Source organism: Lepidochelys kempii, chromosome 4, assembly GCF_965140265.1.
Source record: "Lepidochelys kempii isolate rLepKem1 chromosome 4, rLepKem1.hap2, whole genome shotgun sequence".
Taxonomy (NCBI): Eukaryota; Metazoa; Chordata; order Testudines; family Cheloniidae; genus Lepidochelys; species Lepidochelys kempii.
This window is the reverse complement of record NC_133259.1, coordinates 21,162,108-21,183,057: the sequence shown is the minus strand read 5'-3', so window position 1 is coordinate 21,183,057 and position 20,950 is coordinate 21,162,108. Positions and strand designations below refer to the sequence as shown.

Below are 20,950 nucleotides of genomic sequence, written 5' to 3'. Positions count from 1 at the left end.
AGTTTAAATCCAAGTTAAACCAGAACATCTGGGGGGGGGGAGGGCGAGGGGGGGAGGGTGAGAAAACCTGGATTTGTGCTGGAAATGGCCCACCTGATGATCACTTTAGATAAGCTATTACCAGCAGGACAGTGGGGTGGGAGTAGGTATTGTTTCATATTCTCTGTGTATATATAAAGCCTGCTGCAGTTTCCACGATATGCATCTGAGGAAGTGAGCTGTAGCTCACGAAAGCTTATGCTCTAATAAATTGGTTAGTCTCTAAGGTGCCACAAGTACTCCTTTTCTCTTTAGACAAGTTAGATGTCTTCAAATCATGAGGGCTCCCTGAAATACATCCTAGAATACTAAAGGAACTGAGGAAATATCTGAGTCATTAGCGATTATCTTCAAAAAGTCATGGAAGACAGGAGAGATTCCAGAAGACTGGAAGAGGGCAAATATAGTGCCAATCTATAAAAAAGGAAATAAGGACAACCCGGGGAGTTACACACCAGTCATCTTAACTTCAGTACCTGGAAATAATGGAACAAATAATTAAGCAATCAATTTGCAAACACCTTGAAGACAATAAGGTGATATGTAACAATCACCATGGATTTGTCAAGAACAAATGCTGTCAAACCAACCTAACAGCTTTCTTTGACAGGATAACAAACCTTGTGGATCGGGGAATACGGTATATGTAAGGCTTTAGTAAGGCTTTTGATACTGTCTCGCATGACCTTCTTATAAACAAACTAGGGAAATACAACCTAGATGGAGCTACTATAAGGTGGGGGCATAACTAGTTGGAAAACTGTTTCCAAGAGTCTTTATCAGTGTTTCATAGTTAAGCTGAAAGAGCATATCAAGTGGGGTCCTGTAGAGATGAGTTATGGGTTCGCTTCTGTTCAACATCTTGATCAATTATTTAGATAATGGCATAGGGAGTATACTTATAAAGTTTGCTGACAATACCAAACTGGGAGGGGCTTTAAGTGTTTTGGAGGATAGGACTGAAAATCAAAATGATCTGGACAAACTGGAGAAATGGTCTAAAGTAAATAGGAGGAAATTCAGTAAGGCAAATGCAAAGTATGCCACTTACGAAGGAAGAGTCAGTTGCACATATACAAAATGGGAAATGACTGGCTAGGAAGGAGTACTGCAGAAAGGGATCTGGGGGTCATAGTGGACTACAAGCTAAATGAGAGTCAACAGCGTAACCCTGTTGCAAAAAAAACATTATTCTGGAACGTTAGCAGTCGTGCTGCAAGCAAGACACGAGAAGTAATTCTTCTGCTCTACTCCACACTGATTAGGCCTCAACTGGGGTATTGTGTCCAGTTCTGGGTGCCACATTTCAGGAAAGATGTGGACAAATTAGAGAGAGCCCAGAGAAGAGCATCAAAAATGATTAAAGGTCTAGAAAACATGACCTATGAGGGAAGATTGAAAAAATTGGGTTTGTTTAGTCTGAAAAAGAGAAGACCAAGGGGGGATATGATAACACTTCTGAAGTACATAAAAGGTTGTTACAAGGAGGAAGGAGGAAAATTATTCTCCTTAACCTCTGAAGGTAGGACAAGAAGAAATGGGCTTAAATTGCAGCAATGGGCAGTTTAGGTTGGACATTCGGAAAAACTTCAGGGTACTTAACTGTCTGGATACTTAAGCACTGGAATAAATTGCTGAGCGATGTTGCGGACTCTCCATCACTGGAGATTTTTAAGAGCAGGTTAGACAAACACCTGTCAGGCATGGTCTGGATAATACTTAGTCCTGCCATGGTTGCAGAGGACTGGACGAGATGGCCTCTCGAGGTCCCTTCCAGTCCTGTGATTCTATGATTTTATCACACATCTCACAATATTTGGTATTTTTACGAAAGCCCAAGCTCCTGGAGTCAAATGATTGGATGAGAATCTCATCTTTCATTATTCCTAGCCCTCACGGTTGCAGAGGAAAACTTGAAAATGTGACCCAAGTGCACCCTAATGGCTCAGAAACTAGAAGACAAAGAAGAACAACCCTAATGGATTTTTAAGCAATTGCATGATTTCCTGAGGCCTTATTCATGATTTTTGAATGCTTTGAGATGGTAATGTTCACGCATATGTGCACTCAGGGACCCCCCGACCTTGAGACACTTCCATTATCAGGGAAATCATCCGACTGGCTGTTGTCCCGCAAACCTCATAATCATGTTAAAACTCATCTGTGCTTTGGGGTGGGCAGGAAGCGCTGGACAGAGGGCATATTGGGAAAATAACAGCAAAGCAGGTTGGATGAGATACCCTGAAAGAGGGGAAGAAAGAAGGGGAGAGATGTTTGGATGGAGGAGGAGAATGAGAATGGAGGAAAAACAAATAAGATATGTACCGAGCATAACCTTAACATTTTGATTCCTTATTGTGATTTGCCTTCTTTGTTTAGACTGTAAATTCTTCAGAGAGAGACTGTGTTCTTTTGTGTTTAAATAGAACCTTTAAATAGCCAGCCACCATAACTAAATAGAGGGGTAGGAATACAAAATGAGCATATGAGAATAAGTACGTGTTTAGCCTTGGCTATCTGAACTTCAAGGATAGTTTCGCTACTCAACCACAATATATAACAGCAAGGGCTATGTTGAGAAATGTATTCCCTAGGTCACTTTTTGCATTTCTTTTCAATCCCTGCACAGAAGGTGTGAACACCTATCTCCTAACACCATACTTTTGGCTCCAGCTTAGTCCTCCCTGAATGTTATCTCATTTTCTCTTTTTTTGCCCACTGAAGAGTCCCTGACATTTAAAACCAGATAACAGTAGCTGCCTGGTAGCAAAGGGGAAGGTTTCCATTCACACCAAGCAGCATAAACACTGATCGCTATCTTTGTTCAATTGTCTTTGAAACAAAGCCCAGAATGCAAAAGACTGCTGAGTACAAAGAGTAGAAGGATGATAACAGTCTTCCATTCGGCAGTGACCTCTCCACTCCCATTCAGTGGTGCATATAGTGAAAGGCATTTGTCACAAAGAGAGAAAGTTCAGTTCCCCTGGCAGGACTGAGGGATACTATAATGTTGTCTTCCACCTGGTTTGCAGTGAGATGATTAAAAAAAAAAATATGGCAGATATCAAATTAATGCATCCCTTTTGTGATGTTGATGTTACAAAACCATAGGGAAACCAGACTTTTCATTTAAAGGCAAAGCTAGAACACGGACATGTATTACTCTGAGTCTGCAGCTAACAGCATATGCAGATTGTTTCCGTCTGATTACGAGCTTTTTTTCATCAAAATTTCACAGGGGTGGTGATCAAATGTTATGATAGGATGTAGGGAACTGAAGGACACAGTGTATGCTGAATGCATAACGCTATTGGTTTCTGACAGCTAACATTCTTTTTAAAGCTTCTACTGGGTGTCTTAATTATTGTGGTGTAGGGATGGGCCTGAGCTCCAGAGTTTGTGGTGCTCCACCCTAGGACACAGTTCAGCCCATTACAGACAAGAACCATGTACAAAGTTTAGATCCAGATACCTCACAACTGAGAATGTTAGCAGTTCAGGCCCATCTCTATTTTGGAGAGATTTCAGGCTATAAACGTTTTATTGAACAACTATGGCCTGATTTAAATAAATGAATTAGATTTGAGCTTTGTGACATAATGGCCAGCACTCTAGGAGGATATTTCATAAAACCAGTTAGATGGTATCTTTTGTAGTGAAGTTAAATTTACTTTAAAAGATTATTTGCTTCAAAGTCTTTATTCGGTAGTATTCTTGCCATGTGAATAAGTTGTGTAAAAATCTGGGGTTTGAAATATATTTTCTATAGAATGACAAGGAAGAAAGTGAATCTGTCAAAATTGGTTACCTGAAGACAGAAGGAAAACTAGCAGTCCCAGTCCAAAAAACTGTGTAACTGACCTGTCAATTACAAGTACTTAAATGACATTTATAAATGGCCCCCAGAGCAATACAAAACTGTGCTGGATGCCTCTCTTTGGGGACCTGTTTCTATTTCATTTTTAATGTTTCACAGCAAAAATAAATTCCTGGTTTCCACTGCTTTCTGTCTGATGTTTTGGAATCATTTTTTTTTTATGTTTTTTTTTTTGACAGCTTGGAAACATTATTTAGTATATTTTGCCTATTTTGTGAGTTTCACAAAAGAGGACTTGTGATGTTTGATAACATTTCTAATACTTCCCAGCTTCATGTTTCCTGTTCACTGTTCATTTTCACTCAGCAGCCTGACACGAGAGACTTCAAAACAAATTACACTAGTGTCAAGTGGGTGTAACAGAGTGCAGAATCAGGCCCTTGTCTTCTCCAACTATAATTGATGGTGCAATTCAGAGGCAGAAGAAACTGGAGAATATTTTTCCATGAAAATATTTACCACAAAAATATTTCCATGAGAAGTTTGTTAACAAGTCAAATTCTTGTGATATTTTTTCACAAAATTTATGGACATTATTCTTAGGGGAACATGGAGTAAATCTGAGAAGTCCCCTCTGCACACACATTTAAGGAGGTGAAGAAAGTATCATAGGTAGGGAGGGCCCTACCACATTCATGGTGCTGAAAAACATGCCACAGTCTCTGAAATCTGATCTCCCCAGTGAAATCTGCTGGGGAGGGGCAGGGCTGGGCACTCCGCAGCAATGGCTCCTACCATGCGCTGGGCTCCAGCTGCTAGTCCCACAGTTTTGGGGGGAGGAGGGGAGAATGCAACCCCCTGCCACCAAACTATGCCTATAAGGGGTGGGGGGGCACGGCACCCCCCCAGTTTCCAGCGTCAGTGGTCCCCACTTCTATAAAGGTTCCAACACCCTTGCCCCCAGCCCTGCCCCTCCCCTGCTCCAGGCCCAGTGGTTGGGGGTTAAAGGGGCCTTGGGTTGACTGGGTGTGTGTGTACAACTGTGCCCCCCTGACTAGGGGGCCTTGGGCGGTTGCCCACCCATAAGGCTGGCCCTGCCCCCCCCCCAAAAGTGATGACCCCACACACACACACACACCACGCGACCCTTGCATCTGTGCTGCCTGCTGCTCTCCAGCTGCCCAGCTCTGAATGCAGTTCCTCCTCCAGCAGCATCGCAGAAGTAAGGGTGGCAACACTGCAACCCTCCTACAACAGCTGTGGCACAGAAGCCAGCAAACAGAGCTGTAAACAGGGGAGTTTGCAATGGGAGTTTGGGGGGAAGACTAATAGAGCCAGGCAAAGGAACAGACAGGCTAGTGAAGGGAGTGTGTGGTGATCTGGCAGTGTTTTCATGCTCGTTGGGGGCCGGGGGGGTTGTTTTGCTGTGGGTGGTTTGGTTTGGTTTGTGTTTCCCAGACTAACAGGACTTAGGTGAGAAGGCGATGACAGACACAGAGGCAGCAGTGGTAGTGACCCAAGTAGTGGAAGACACAATGAAGATGACTGGATGTAGAAGCTGTGGCATGTACATGATCCTGGAGGGGGTACCTGAAAAGAGTTTCGTCTGCACCAAGTGCCGCCTGATAGAGCTGATGGAAGAAAAGATCCAAGGATTGGAGATGCAAGTAGAAAGTCTGGTTGAGTTTAGAAGGGGGTTTGAGCGGATGATGGAGCAAAGACATGAGGAGGCTGAAGGGAAAAGCTCAGACTTGCAGATGGAAGCAGGACCAAAGAACTCTGAGGGGAGACTGCTGTGTGAAGAAAGTGGACAGTGGAAGCATGTGACTAAGAGAACCAGGCAGAGGAAAGGATGGGCTAGTGAAGGAGAAACAGAGCTCAGGAACAGGTTTGTGGAGTTGGAAAATGAAGAAAGGGCACAGCAGGTGGTCACTGAAGGTGAGAGTGCAAGGAAGAGGAGAAGATCAGCTAGTCCTATAAGAAGAGGGCAAGAGTCAATAGAGATAACACCAAATATGAGCCCCAGGAGGATATGGGATGGGTTGAAGAGGATTGCAAGGGACAATAGGAATCGAGAGGACTTGCAGCCGGAGGGAACAGGGGATAGACTGGAGAATCACACCATCGCCAGGAAAAGGCAGGTCTACGTGATTGGGGACTCCTTAATGAGAAGAACAGACAGGCCTGTAACAAGAGCTGATCCAGAGAACAGAAGGGTGTGCTCTCTGCCGGGTGCTAAGATACGGGATGTGGACCTGAGGCTGAAGAGGATCCTAATGGGAGCAAGAAAGAATCCACTGATTATCCTTCATGTGGGGACAAATGATATGGGTAGATTCTCGCTGGAACGTATCAAGGGAGACTATGCCAGGCTGAGGAAGACGCTTTAGGAAATTGAGGCACAGGTGATCTTCAGTAGGATTCTGCCTCTTCCTAGAGAAGGGCAACAAAGATGTGACAAGATTATGACCATCAACAGATGGCTCAGGCACTGGTGCCATAAGGAGGACTTTGCGATGTATGGCCTCTGGGAGGCATTCATGGACAGAGGACTGTTCTCTTGGGATGGACTTTACCTGAGTAAGGAAGGAAATAGACTTCTAGGATGGAGGATGGCACAACTGATCAAGAGAGCTTTAAACTAGGAATCTGGGGGAGATGGTTGGGAGATGTCCAGGTAATCTCAAAATGTAGAGAATCCCTCTAGGCAAAACCTTAAGTTACAAAAAGATACGAAAACAGGAATATACATTCCATCCAGCACAACTTATTTTAGCAGCCATTAAACAAAAGGAAATCTAACGCATTTCTAGCTAGATTACTTACTAACTTAACAGGAGTTGTAAGGCTGCATTCCTGATCTGTTCCCAGCAAAAGCATCACACACAGACAGACCCTTTGTTCCCACCCCTCCAGATTTGAAAGTATCTTGTCCCCTCATTGGTCATTTTGGGTCAGGTGCCAGCGAGGTTATCTTAGCTTCTTAACCCTTTACAGGTGAAAGGGTTTTGCCTCTGGCCAGGAGGGATTTTATAGCACTGTATACAGAGAGGTGGTTACCCTTCCCTTTATATTTATTACAGAGGTTAATGAAGAGCTTAGGGATAATGGTAGGACGACAAATGGGAAGGAGGATATGGAGGTAGATGTTACCATATACAAGGTAGAAGTCAAACTTGAACAGCTTAATGGGACTAAATCGAGGGGCCCAGATAATCTTCATCCAAGAATATTAACGGAATCGGAACATAAAATGTCAAGCCCATTAGCAAAAAAATTTAATGAATCTGTAAACTTAGGGGTTGCACTGTACGACTGGAGAATTGCTAACATAGTTTCTAGTTTTAAGAAAGGGAAAAAAAGTGATCTGGGTAACTATAGGCCTGTTAGTTTGACATCTCTAGTATGCAAGGTCAGGGAAAACAGTATGAAGGAGAAAGTAGTGAAGAACATTGAGGTCAATGGTAATTGGGACAAAATACAACATGGTTTTACAAAAGGTAGATCATGTCAAACCAACCTGATCTCCTTCTTTGAGAAGGTAACAGATATTTTAGACAATGGAAATGCAGTGGATCTAATTTACCTTTATTTCAGTAAGGCATTTGATACGGTACTACATGGGGAATTATTCGCTAACTTGGAAAAGATAGGGATCAATATGAAAATTGAAAGGTGGATAAGGAACTGGTTAAAGGGAAGACTACAATGGGTCACACTGAAAGGTGAACTGTCAGGCTGGAAGGAGGGTACTAGTGAAGTTCCTCAGGGATCAGTTTGGGAACCAATCTTATTTAATATTTTTATTACTGACCTTGGCACAAAAAGTGGGAATATTCTAATAAAGTTTGTGGATGACACAAAGCTGGGAGGTATTGCCAATACAGAGAAGGACGGGGATATCATACAGGAAGATCTGGATGACCTTGTAAACTGGAGTAATAGTAATAGGATGAAATTTAATAGCGGAAAGTGCAAGGTTATGCATTTAGGGATTAATAACAAGAATTTTTGTTCTAAAATGGGGGCACATCACTTGGAATTAACAGAAGAGGAGAAGGACTTCGGAGTATTGGTTGATCACATGATGACTATGAGCCGCCAGTGTGATATGGCCGTGAAAAAAGCTAATGCGGTCTTGGAATGCATCAGGCGAGGTATTTCCAGTAGAGATAAGGAGGTGTTTGTACCGTTACACAAGGCACTGGTCAGACCTCATCTGGAATATTGTGTGCAGTTCTGGTCTCCCATGTTTAAGAAAGATGAATCCAAACTGGAACAGGTACAGAGAAGGGCTAGTAGGATGATCCGAGGAATGGAAAACCTGTCTTATGAAAGGAGACTCAAGGAGCTTGGCTTGTTTAGCCTAACCAAAAGAAGGCTGAGGGGAGATACAATTGCTCTCTATAAATATATCAGAAGGATAAATACCATGGAGGGAGAAGAATTATTTAAGCTCAGTACCAATGTGGACACAAGAACAAAAAGGGCCATCAGGAAGTTTAGACTTGTAATTAGATGAAGGTTTCTAACCATCAGAGGAGTGAAGTTCTGGAACAGCCTTCCAAGGGAAGCAGTCGGGACAAAAGACATATCTGGCTTCAAGACTAAGCTTGATAAATTTATGGAAGGGATGATATGATGGGGTAGCCTAATTTTGGCAATTAATTGATCTTCGACTATTAATGGTAGATATGCCCAATGGCCCGTGATAGGATGTCAGATGGGGTGGGATCTCAGTTACTACTGAGAATTCTTTCCTGGGTGTCTGGCTGGTGAGTCTTGCCCACATGCTCAGGGTTTAGCTGAACACCATATTTGGGGTTGGGAAGGAATTTTCCTCCAGAGCAGATTGGCGGAGGCCCTGAGGGATTTTTGCCTTCCGCTGCAGCTTGGGGCATGGGTCACTTGCTGGAGGATTCTCTGCACCTCCAAGTTTTTAAACCACGATTTGAGGACTTCAGTAGCTCAGACACAGGTTAGAGGTTTGCTACAGGAGTGGGTGGGTGAGATTCTGTGGCCTGCGTTGTGCAGGAGGTCAGACTAGACGCTCATAATGGTCTCTTCTGACCTTAAAGTCTATGATTCTATGAATAGACTTGCAAACCTGCCCTCCCCCACCCACCACCCTCTTTTGGGTCAGGACCCACATGGTAATAACTCCATGAAATTTCAGATGTAAATATCTGAAACCATGAAACTGACTATTTTTAAAATCCTATGACTATGAAATTGACCAAAATGGACCGTGAATTTGGCCAGGCCCCAATCATAGGACTAGGAGCCCATAACACAAAGTACTTATGTTCTTAAGATGAAAAAGTCACAATGCAGTAGGATAGGGCTCTTTAAATCTTACATTCTAATCTAGGGAGAAGAGAAGGAGTCACTCTAAATCTAGTCCACTTGAGTTTCCACTTGCAAAACTCTCTAAAAAGCCCTGGTGAAACGTTTCTGATCTTTATTATCTTTCTTCAGGATAAAAACCATTAGATTAGATTTTTCAAAATGCAAAAATTATGTTTCACAAATAATGTGTTCTCTGTCATGGAAAGGGTGATACAGAGACAGAATATAATACTTGAAAATGGAAGCTTAAAACCCTGAGGAATAAAAAACCCAGGAAAATTATCTTCTCTTTTTAAAGCAAGGAGGTGAGGATAATCAAAGAAACCTAGTAGGTTTTATTCCACTTCCACTCAGACTTTTAAACAGAAGAGCAGAAACACTGTTCATAGATGGGATCACTTTGTTCTCAGTTCTCTACCAACTGGGATTTGCATAAGCTCCGCTGATCCTACTGGGATGATAAGGCAACACAGAAGGATAAATCATCATACCTAAGGCCTCTAGTGCACCGACCAGAGAAATCCGATGGATTTACATTTTACTGTCTACAATACCTACAATGTTAAAAATAGTTGTTAGAAGGATAAAACTGTCAAGGCAGCCACTGAAATATGCAAACCTTTCAAGAAAGAAGGCCAAAGACATCATTTCTTTAAATAACCTTTGCTGATTTGTTTTTGTTGGATCTGGATTATTAAAGAAAGTACAGTGATGCTGCTTTTCTGGATTTTGTTCCTGTCCCAAAAACATGATTTAACTTAAGAAATAGTTGGTTTAAAGAATTGTTAGTGTACATTTTGTATTTAAGTATCTATACTGTATTTCTAACTTTATATATTCTGGGACTATTTAAAATAGTTAGGTATGCTACTCAATTACCACATTTGCACACACAACTTGGTAATTGTGTTTGTAAGTAACTAGAAATTACCAAGATTATGAAGCAGCAAATGTGCACCCATCTTAAAAAAAAAAAAACACTTTTAGACATGGATCTCTGTATATAGCTTTTGTCTAAAAATCATTGACTGAAATTGGAGACTTTCTGGATTTACAGTTAATATAGTGCTTTCTATATAGAAGAATCATAGAAATGGTTTACAAATGCTACTTGATATGCTACTGTATCTACAAGGCTATCAATAGAGATACATACAGGTTCAGGCTTAATATGTATTAGCTCTAAGGGGGAGGGAGAGGAGATCTGGGTATTTTATGAGGAGCTGCTATTAAATTTCATTTTATTCCTGGAATTTGTGGCAGAGGCCATCAGAGCCTCAGACAGATGTTCCTTTCTATTTTTGCTTACATCCAAATAAACACATTTTAATAAAATATATAATTCCATTCACTGTTGAAATGCAACATCCTCTAAGAAGAATACATGTCAGCTGTCATCACACAAAACACTGTCTGACAATTTTTGGACAGTAAGTAAAGAACAATACAGTATCCAATTAAACAGGGAATATTTAAAATAGCATAATTTAATTATATATACGGCTTATGACTGGGATACTGGGAGCTAACATGCCTTGTGGAAGAAAGTCTAGGGAATTTCACCATGCTAAAGCATTGTTGCAATACAATGTGAAAGGGAGGAGCGCCACTTAATTATTCTCATTACCATGAGCAGTGATTTCCATTGAGGAAAATACCAACCTGATCTGATGAGAACATAGCATGAGATTATATTACTGCATAGCTCTAAGACAGCTAGAAAAACAGAGATGCATGGGAGTGTAACACTGAAACTACTGGCTGAAGATATCATTGTCTAATGGTCTTTATTGTTTCAACAAGAGCAACTTCCTCATTCTAATTCCAAAAGTCAATTTTCTAGTAAAGTTCATTTTTGTTATAATTCAGGAGGAGATCGAAGGCAATTTGAAATTCTACTAAAATGTTCCAGAATCCATAACACTACTTACAAACTTTCATCTATGCTCTCCCCTGTCTCTCTCAGTTGAATGTGAAATTCTAATATCTAACAAAAAAAAGATTCAGTTTTCTATTATGTTTTCCAATGCAGCCATTTTGACGTCTCAAAGCAGAGTTAAAGCAGCGTGGACTCTTTAAAAAAGTATTATTCTTTCACCGCTAAAGAAACTGAATGGAAGAAATTAATCTTGAGTTTGAAATACAAATGTTACAACTGTAAAAAGATTCATTCCTGTTTAGTATTTTTAATTCCCTCCCCTTATTGCAGAAGACAGAACCGGTTCCCCTTTTGATGACAGAGGAGAAGGAACCTCATGTAGCAGGAAGAGCACAAAGTTTGTTTGATATGGCAACAGCTCCTGCTTCAGATTGCGGTTTCAGAGTAACTTACTGCATCTATGGGGATAAAACTTATTCTGTCTTCCCCGCTATCACCGATTTCCTCACATACACACATAGACTGAGAAACCATTGGGGTGCTCTATTCCACACAACAGGGCTAGAAGAGGAATCCCTTCCCATTAACAGAGGGAAGAAAAGGGAAGGACGAGCAACCGGAAAACCTCCCATGCACCAAAAAAGACCTGTGTCCAATGGCAGAAGCTAGGAGCTATTATTACCCCTCCCCTTAGAAAGAGAAGGAGTCATCACCATGTATCATCCTCAAAATCCCACAGAACTACCCCTCCAACCATGCTCTCTTCACAGAATGAGGAATAGAGGAGGAGGATTTCCATGGGGGTAGGCTGCTTTGCATCAGCTGACAATCTGGCCTCGTGTTCTTTTCTTCCCCTACTCCTCTACCCCTTTCACTGGGGCATAAAAATTCAAGGGAAGCCTGCATTGCTAGCAGTTTCTAGCAAGTGCACTTCTTGTCTCTCAAATGCATCAGTTTTGGAGAGAGACACATATTCGAAAGTGATCAAATATCATGGGTAAGGCATTTCACCCCTGAACACATCCGTGTGATATAGTCAGCCCAGACACAAAACATGACTATTGTTCCAAGAAGGGAATTTATTCCTTCTCTTGCTCTACATAGCAAAAGTAAATGACGGAACAATCAAGCCTATTGTTTGCTGTCGCCCAGTGTGAAGATAGAATGTTATTCTTATGCTTTGGGTTTTCTTTGCAACTTGCGATGGCATGAGAAACCTGTTATTTCCACACTTTGAAAATCTTACCAACTGCCAAAGCCCCAGAGCCACTCCATATTGTCAATTCACTATTCACAGCTGCCTCCTACTAGAATTAATCAGTGGAAAGCAAAAGACAAATAAACATTGAGATGGGCATCTCAGAATGAACTGGAGCATGGCAGCTAAAATAAAAACCCTCACTGAGACATTTCTAAAAATAAATAAATAAGGCAAACCACTTATGGGGGACACAATCAGGACCAAAGAAAAATGAAATTTACAGGACAAGAAACTTAACTGGGTTGAACACACACAGAATGACAGCTCCAAAAAAAGCAAGAGAAAGAAACTGTGAATGCGCCGTTCCTCCCTATGTGTAGTACTTCGAGGACGCAATGATGTGAGAGAACAAAACATGGTCATATTCCTGCCTCACTCTGACACACGTGACCATTCATAAGTCATGACAATAAAATGCTTTTCCACTTTGCAGAGAGCCATGTATCTTGAGCTTTGTGCATGCAAGCACCATATGCTTCATGCAAGTGCATCTGTAGCAAGAATATAAAGCACACTAAATATCGGTCGGTTACGTTGAATTCCAACTTATCATCTAATTACAGTATTATGGCAGAACGTAGGGGCCCCGCTAAGAATGGAGCCTCACTGTGCTGAGCACTGTACAAACACACAGTCAGTGAGAGGCAGTTCCCAACCCAAACAGCTTACAAACTAAACAGACAAAGACTGACAAGGGGGAGGCTAAAGAAAGTATTATTAGGGTGACCATACAACCTTTTTGGCCGGGACAATCCCTTTTTTAAGTCCTGTCCTGGCCATCCTATTTTGGCAAACGTGGGCTTTGTCAAGTTTACTCTTGCGGACTTGATCAGTTGGCAAGAACTAACAGGATATATGCCCACATTTGTCAAATAAGTGGGGTGCAATGTGGAGGGAGCGGGGTTGAGCGGCGATGCCAGTCCTGTGCAGGGGGGCAGGCAGGGCTTGGGCAAGTGGCTTGGGCCAGGCCTGTGCAGGGTGGGGGCTCAGGCGAATGGCTTGGGCCAGTCCTGCATTGGTGAGCAGCTTGGGCCAGCCCTGTGCTGGTGGAGGAGTGGGAGGGACAGCCCCATGGTCTGTCCCATTTTCTCTTTGGGAAATATGGTCACCCTAATTATTATCCCTACTTTACAGTGACTTGTACAGGAAGTTTGTGACAGAGATGGGAACTGAACCTGGAACACCTGAGTACATCCAACCTTCCTCTCAGTGCTATTATACATTTTCCTTTTTTCAGCTGTTTTACTTTTTATAACTTTACCAAACAAATCAGCTTTGAGCAGCCATTTTACAGAATATGTTTCAGTCCAAAGTTAAGGTGTTTTGCAGAGTTTGAGCAAATTAAGCCCAACTGGTTCAATTTGTGCTTATCTGTCTCCACATTTGTAAAAAAGGAAACTCCATATATGTTGATTAGGAATTTTGCTGTGTATTTATAACTCAAAATGGCCCAGGTAATTTTTGCTGAAACACAGCTTGTTTTGTGGATCTCACTGAAGTCTAAGGAGCAAGCCACATGTGAAGAACATTCTTTCCGTAGTTGCACAGTTAGGAACATTCAAGGAGTTTTGTGTCCATATGCAGCTGAGAAATGCTCTAGCTTTATGGTGATATAAACTCTGACCCAAAGCTTGGAGCATCTATTTGAGGCACCAACAATAAAGGCATGAAGAGTTAGGAGTTAATTTTGTCTACAAAATTAAGTCGACCTGGTTCATGTCACACTATGCCCCACACCGCCGGTTGTGCACATCCTCATCAGCAGTCCTTCCTCCTACTTAACTGTGCAGGGCATTGTGGAGCACTGACAGCTGGAGCCCACCCTGCCCTGGGAAGACAGCCGAGCTCAGGCTGTCAGCCCCGGGATGGGGAGGCTCCAGCTGTGTGTCCCAAGAAGAGCTGACAGTTCAGACTGCCCGGGCTCCAGCTGTGAGCCCCGCGTGGGGCTGACAGCCAACAGGTGATGTAAGTAATACAGTATCTACACTGACACTGCCTCACCCTAACTACATTGACCTAAGCTGTGAGCCTCTTGCAGAGGTGGAGTTATTAGGTCGGCATAGTGAGCTACTTATATTGGTGGGAACAATATTGTAGCGTAGACACTTATAGAGTTAGGTCAACGGAAGCTACCTTACATTGACCTAACTCTGTAGTGTAGACCAGGCCTTAGAAAAACAAACCCAGTTCATGGAATTATCAAGCTCCATTGGGAATTTCTGTACATCCCCCTGCGTCCCCGCCCAAAAAACCCCCAACCTTTAAATAAAAACAAATGAAACAAAACTAACAAGGAAATTCCACACAAGACAGTTGGGTTAATGCAAAGTTGTAGTTTAACAATGAAGAACTCAGAAGTCAAGAAATGACAGAGAAAAAAAAATTATATACCGTGTTATTCGGAGTATAGTGCAGTTCTATGTATAAGTGGGTAATTAGAGATTGCTGGGTAGATCCATCCATCAGTCCTACACCTCGCATCACTGCACTGCCCAAAGAGCCATTCAGGGAAGGAATTGCTTAAAAGTCATAGTTCCTTCTCAATTTCCCCCCTTGCTTCACAAGGGAAGTAATTTGCTACTCCCATATAATCCAAGAATATAAGATTTTAATAAAAAGGGACTTTTATGAAACTCATTTATAAAATGGCTCTTCGTTCTCCGCATGTTATTCTTTCCCCCAAATTTTTTTTATTAAAGAGAAACATACAGGAAAAATAGATTATTCTCGCCATCAGGCAGGAGTAATGGGCCACCATAGCCACCTAGCTACAGTTTGTGGGTATTTTTTTTAAATTAGCTATTCCACAAGGAAGATTTTACTAAAAGCTTTTCATTGCCTTGCATTAACAACTCTTGTTCCTGACTGTATTATGGAAAACATTTTAGTATGAAGAAAAAATGAAAGAAAGGTAATCGACCTGCTACGTCTTTCCTTGCTGTCTAAGCGATATGTAAGCTGGTCTCTTAAGATATTTGTATTGGGGACTATTACACAGAAACAATATGTGATCTAGCTTGCACTACACAGTCTCATTCTTATTAAAATCTAAGGATTTTCACTATGTGAAAAACCAATATATTTTTTAATTATGTTACTGTTTTCATAAAGAAGACAGTCTCCATCCTCAGAACACTCTAAACCCTAGAGGGATCATTTGGAGCATAAAAAGGATAACTATTTCTCAGTGCTCTTTTACAAAATACATCTCATATGCCTACGTTGGAGAAATCTGAAACTATAAGAACAGTTCCCATAAGCTATTCGCTCCCGTGCTTTTCTTCTCCCATCCCAGCACAATTACAGTACAAACAGCAGCAACAGCATTAAAACCTTCATCATTTTAGTTCATAAAATAAATATCAAAGAGCATACAAAGGCCCATTTCTTATTATAATAATATACAGCAGCCAGCACACTTTAGTTCACTCCCTGTGGAAAATGTGCCAAACATGCTCTTTGTATAATGTACATAAGTGAGAAATGCACATTGTGGACCCTTTATCCTCCTGCATGTAAATGGCCTGTTCAGTGTTATGTGCCAGAGGGGCTCACAATCCAAAAAGAAAACACTCCGGGGGGAAAGAAAACAGCACGGGGTGGGATGAGGATTTGTTTATAATCTAACACTCACAATTGGTATTTAAAATAAGAAAAATGATATCACAAAAAAGCTAGTGCTATCTTGGCTAAGCCTGGCACGTACACACATCATTTAATTTTAAAAGGGTTTTGTTTTTTTTCTTTAGGATATTGTGACACCCTCAGAGGATTTGCTAGAGTCCAGCCAACTTGAGGGTCACATAGCGATAATTAGGTGAGCCCAAATGACATCCCTGTGTCTGCAAGGAATGTTGCAACAACAGACGCATGAGTCCAGCATGGAGTACATACCGACCAGGTTCACGGCAACTTTTTGCCATTCTGGTGATACGAAGCAGTCATATGTGACAGATATGGCAATTTCCTGCAATATCCTTGGGAACCCTTTTTGAATTAAGTTTAAGGATATTTGGGATCCTTTGTATTAAATGAATGGTTTATGTATTATGTTTATGCAGGGCCGTCCCTACCCATACGCAAAGCACGCAGCTGCATAGGGCACCAGGAAACTTGGGGCACCAAATTTCCTGGAGCCCTGCGCAGCTGCGTGCTGCTCCAGCCGCTGCTCTGCGTCTTCCACATGGCCCCCGCCCCTGCTCCTGCCCAGCCCTGCCTCTTCCCACTCCTGCTCTGCCTCAGCCTGGCCCCCACACCACCCCTTCCCCAAAGCCCCCGCCCCTGCTCTGCCTCTTCCCACCCCTGCTCTGCCCCAACCCCCACTCCCTTGAGCTCTGCAGCAGGGCCAGGCATGCACTCAGCGGCGGCGGGAAGTGCAGCAACCTGGACCCAGCCGTGCCACCGGTGAGTGCTGGGGGGGCGGTTCCCCCCGTCCTCCAAGCCACTCCCTACCCCCACAGAGGCCTGCCCGCCCCTCCCCCCCCCCACATGGGGGCTGTGTAGGGCCCCAGAATAGCTAGGGATGGCCCTGTGTTTATGTGGAGTTGGGCTTTCTCTGCTGATTACTTGTTCCTGGAATCTGAAGATCAAAGGCTCAACCTGTAGGAAAGACTGAACGATACACGGCTGTGCTGTTTCTGAGTTAAGGCTGTTATTAACTTGTAACCACAGGAAAACCCCTTGGTAGGTTTTGAAGTACTGACTCTTACCAAAGCCTTTGTTGGGTTTTGAGAGTGATCTCTGGTCAGCTTATGAGCATGCATGTAGGTTCTTTTATTGTTTTTAAAATGTATTCTCTGTAATGCTTTCACCTGAAGAATAAGAGCTGTGTGGCAATTACGTTCTTCATCACCTTTGAGGAGGAAGCAAAACAAGCCTGCTTAGGCAGTCTGACTTTCTGGGACAATCACAGTGGGGGCAGGGAACTATGCAGCCTAGAAAAAGCCTGGTCAGAAAGAAATAGTAAAGCTGCTGCAAATGAGGTGCCCCAGATTTCTATCAAGTATCTTTCATTTATCAGCAAACTTTTCCTGAAAAAACTTACCAGGGGACAGAGAAGCATGTCTGGAACAGTGATAGTGATTCATATTTTTGTCAGATGGCTTTGCAGAGGAATATGAATATTGAATGCTAGAAGATTGCATTAGATAGTCTATGTACTGTGCTGCTACTAGCTAATTTTTAAGGTTTTATGTTCCAGAGAAACACACTGGACAGAAGAAATGCCAACTAAATCACTGATGAAGTGTGAGCCCAGGTTCTGTCATACATACAAATGTAGACTCAGACATGCACACATCAGCAACATGTCATAAGGAGCAACTGTGTGTGTTATGCAGTTGATTTAGTCTCCCTAAAATGTACAACAAAATACCTGTAAATTACCAAAATGTAATATAGTAGAAGCCTTTGTTCTCCAAGTACCATGGACATCTCTCATAGAATTTAAGGCCAGAAGAGACCATCATGATCATTTAGTCTGACCTCCTGCACATTGCCAGCTACAGAATCTCACCCACCCACTCCTGCAATAGATCCATAACCTCTGGCTGAGTTACTGAAATCATAAAATCTTGATTTAAAGCCTTCAAGTTACAGAAGTCTAGTTTAAACCAGCAAGTGAGCCAAGCCCCACGCTGCAGAGGAAGGCCAAAACGCCCCAAGCGTCTCTGCCAATCTGAGCCGGAGGATAATTCCTTTCCGACCCCAAATATAGTGATCAGTTAGACCCCGAGCATTTGAGCAAGATCCATCAGCCAGACCCTGGGAAAGAATTCTCTGTAGTAACTCAGAGCCCTCCCTATCTAGTGTCCTGTCACTGGCCATTGGAGATGTTTGCTGGTAGCAGTCGCAGATCAGCTTTGTAAGCTATCTTGTCATACCATCCCCTCCATAAATTTACCAAACTCAGCCTTGAAACAAGTTAGGTGTTTTGCTCTGACTGCTCCCCTTGGAAGACTGTTCCCGAACTTCACTCCTCTGATGGTTAGAAACCTTCATCTAATTTCAAGCCTAAACTTGTTGTTGGCCAGTCTATATCCATTTGTTCTTGTGCCCACATTGGCACTTAACTCTCTTAAGGTAAGCTTTCCTTGGATCACCCAAAGTAGCCCTTCTCTGCACCTGTTCCAGTTTGAATTCATCTTTCTCAAACATAGGAGACCAGAGCTGCACACAGAATTCCAGATGAGGTCTCACCAGTGCCTTGTATAATGGTACTAACACTTCCCTATCTCTACTGGAAATACCTCACCTGATGCATCCTAGAACCACATTAGCTTTCTTATCAGCCACATCACATTGGCAACTCATAGTCATGCAGTGATCAACCAATATACCCAGATTGCAAACAATTTGGACACAATCCACAGAAGCTGTTTGTTGGGAAAGATGTTAGGTTTTGAAATCCATCCTCTTTTCACATTCTCTAACTTAGGGATCCTTAAAAGCATGAGTACAGCATGCATAAAGGGGCCAGATTTTCAAGAATGCTGCTCCCATTTAGACACCAAAATGCACAAGCGCATTTCTCAAAAAGGTTGGACTTCAGCAGCTCCCACTGGATGCTGATATATTTTGAGCCTTTTTGGTGGCGTAGCAAGCTCCAGGAGGGAGCGGGGAGGAGCGGGAACATGGCGCGCTCAGGGGAGGAGGCGGATAAGGGGCAGGGCCAGAGATCTGGTGAAGGAGTCAGAATAGGAGCAGGGAGGGGGCAGAGTTGGGATGGGGACTTTGGAGAAGAGGTTGGAATGGGGGCAGGGCAGGGGTGGAATCGGGGTCGGGTGCAGAGGGGGGCCGAGCACCCACTGGCGTTAGCAGAAGTGGAATATAAGTGGAATATTGCCCTGAGGAACTGGATTCTATCCCTTACCGTACCACAAAGTTCCAATGTGACGCTTGTCAAGTCACTAAAACCAAACCTTTCAGAGGTGGTCATTAATCATGTGTTCATCATTCTCTTGGTGTCTGATTTGCAGAAAAGTTAAGCACTCACAAATGCAACTGAAGCCAGTGGGAACTGTGGTGTGAACATTGTGAGAAAATGGCCAATGTTGGTATGGTGGGTTCCGTGCTTTTCTTGGCGGTGGGCTAAGATGCCACCCCTAGCCCCTGCTCTTGGGCGCCGAGGGCCCCACTAGTGGCCCGGAAAAGTGGTAGTGAGGAAAGTGGGGGAGGGGTTTGCGTTTGATCCTCACTCTGAGCCCCAGCCCCTCTCAACCCCTGCAGGTTTCTTACCTCTTCCCCCTTGAGTAGGGTTACCCTCAGTTCTTGACGCTGCAGGAGGGAGTCTCTCTGCCCTGCTGGGGCAGGGTCTCCCTTCCTCCGGTTCTCTGATCTTTCAGTTCTTCAGCAACACACCTCCAAACTCCAGTCCTCTCTCTTTCGTTGCACACCCTGACTGCCTGAAGGAGGAGGGGTTATTAGGTTCCTGACAGGGCCCTAATTGACTACAGGTCCTCTAATTAAGCTGTAGCAACCCTCCCTAGGCTATAGGGAATCAAACCTTAATTAGCCTATGGCTTATATATCTCCCCTCTCCCACTGCTCCCTGCCCTGCTGTATCACAACATATAAAGTGATATGTACAGCTAAGTACTCTGAAAAAGTCAGGTCCTAGTTTGTCTCAGATTAGACACCCAAAATTAGTGCACACTTTTGAACGTCATCTCTCTGTACCTAAACTCTTCATCTGTAAAATGGGGATCACAACAACTCATCTCATAGGGGTGTTGGGAAAACAAATTCATTAACATTTGGGAAACATTCAGACACTACAGTGAAGAGCACTATAGAAAAGCCCGTAAGGAAATAAATAATTCTGCCTTCAGAGAAGGATTTGAATAGTGTGCAGTAAATAAGGCATGGGGCCACACATTGAACAAGATAAAAACAAAATATGAATAATTGCTCATTCAGTGAGCAACAACCATCTGGTGTACTGATGGCAGAGCATGGGAACACAAAAGCTTTTAAAAGAAAAGGTCGCCAGAATTTTTGAACATAAGCAAAGCAACATATTTTTTCCTTACTCTTGTTCTCAGAAGTGGGTTAACTGTTTTGGCTGAAATTTTCCAAACAAATTTAGCCTGAGACAGACACCAATATGGAAAATTTCAGCCCAAATGGTTAAACCTTGCAAAGGTATAAGCCTCTGAAAAAAGACGTATAATCGGAAGTGTCAGACAACCTTGATAGTAAGTGGCGCTATCAGACCTGCCTATAATAAAAATCCTATGTTTCCACATTTTGTTTTTTAAAATACCAGGTTAAATCAAGAGCCTGAATCTCCACTGCTTTACACCTTGTGTAACTATTTACACCTGTGTGAAGTGGATGCAAACGTGCAATACTGATTTAAATTTTACACCCACTTGGTACTCACTGTGCCAACTTTTGCCACGAGTTACACTGGGATAATCTAAGTCTTATAATTTCTAAAAATCTATTTAAAATACCACTCTTTGTATCAGAAGATTAAAACAGTGACCACTTTTGTAGGCTCTACGGGCCATATCCAAAACACAATAAAGTCAATGGGTGTTCTTTAAAAAAAAATAAAAAAACTTTAATAGGCTCTGAACCAGACCCTTAGATAGGTTCCTAA

General features: G+C 42.6%; 1 protein-coding gene across 9 annotated transcripts in view; it reads right to left on the bottom strand.

Annotated features, from left to right (window-relative positions):
* Positions 1 to 20,950, bottom strand: part of CCSER1 (coiled-coil serine rich protein 1) — a 1,062,049-nt gene that overhangs the window by 622,725 nt on the left and 418,374 nt on the right. The window lies entirely within an intron of this gene.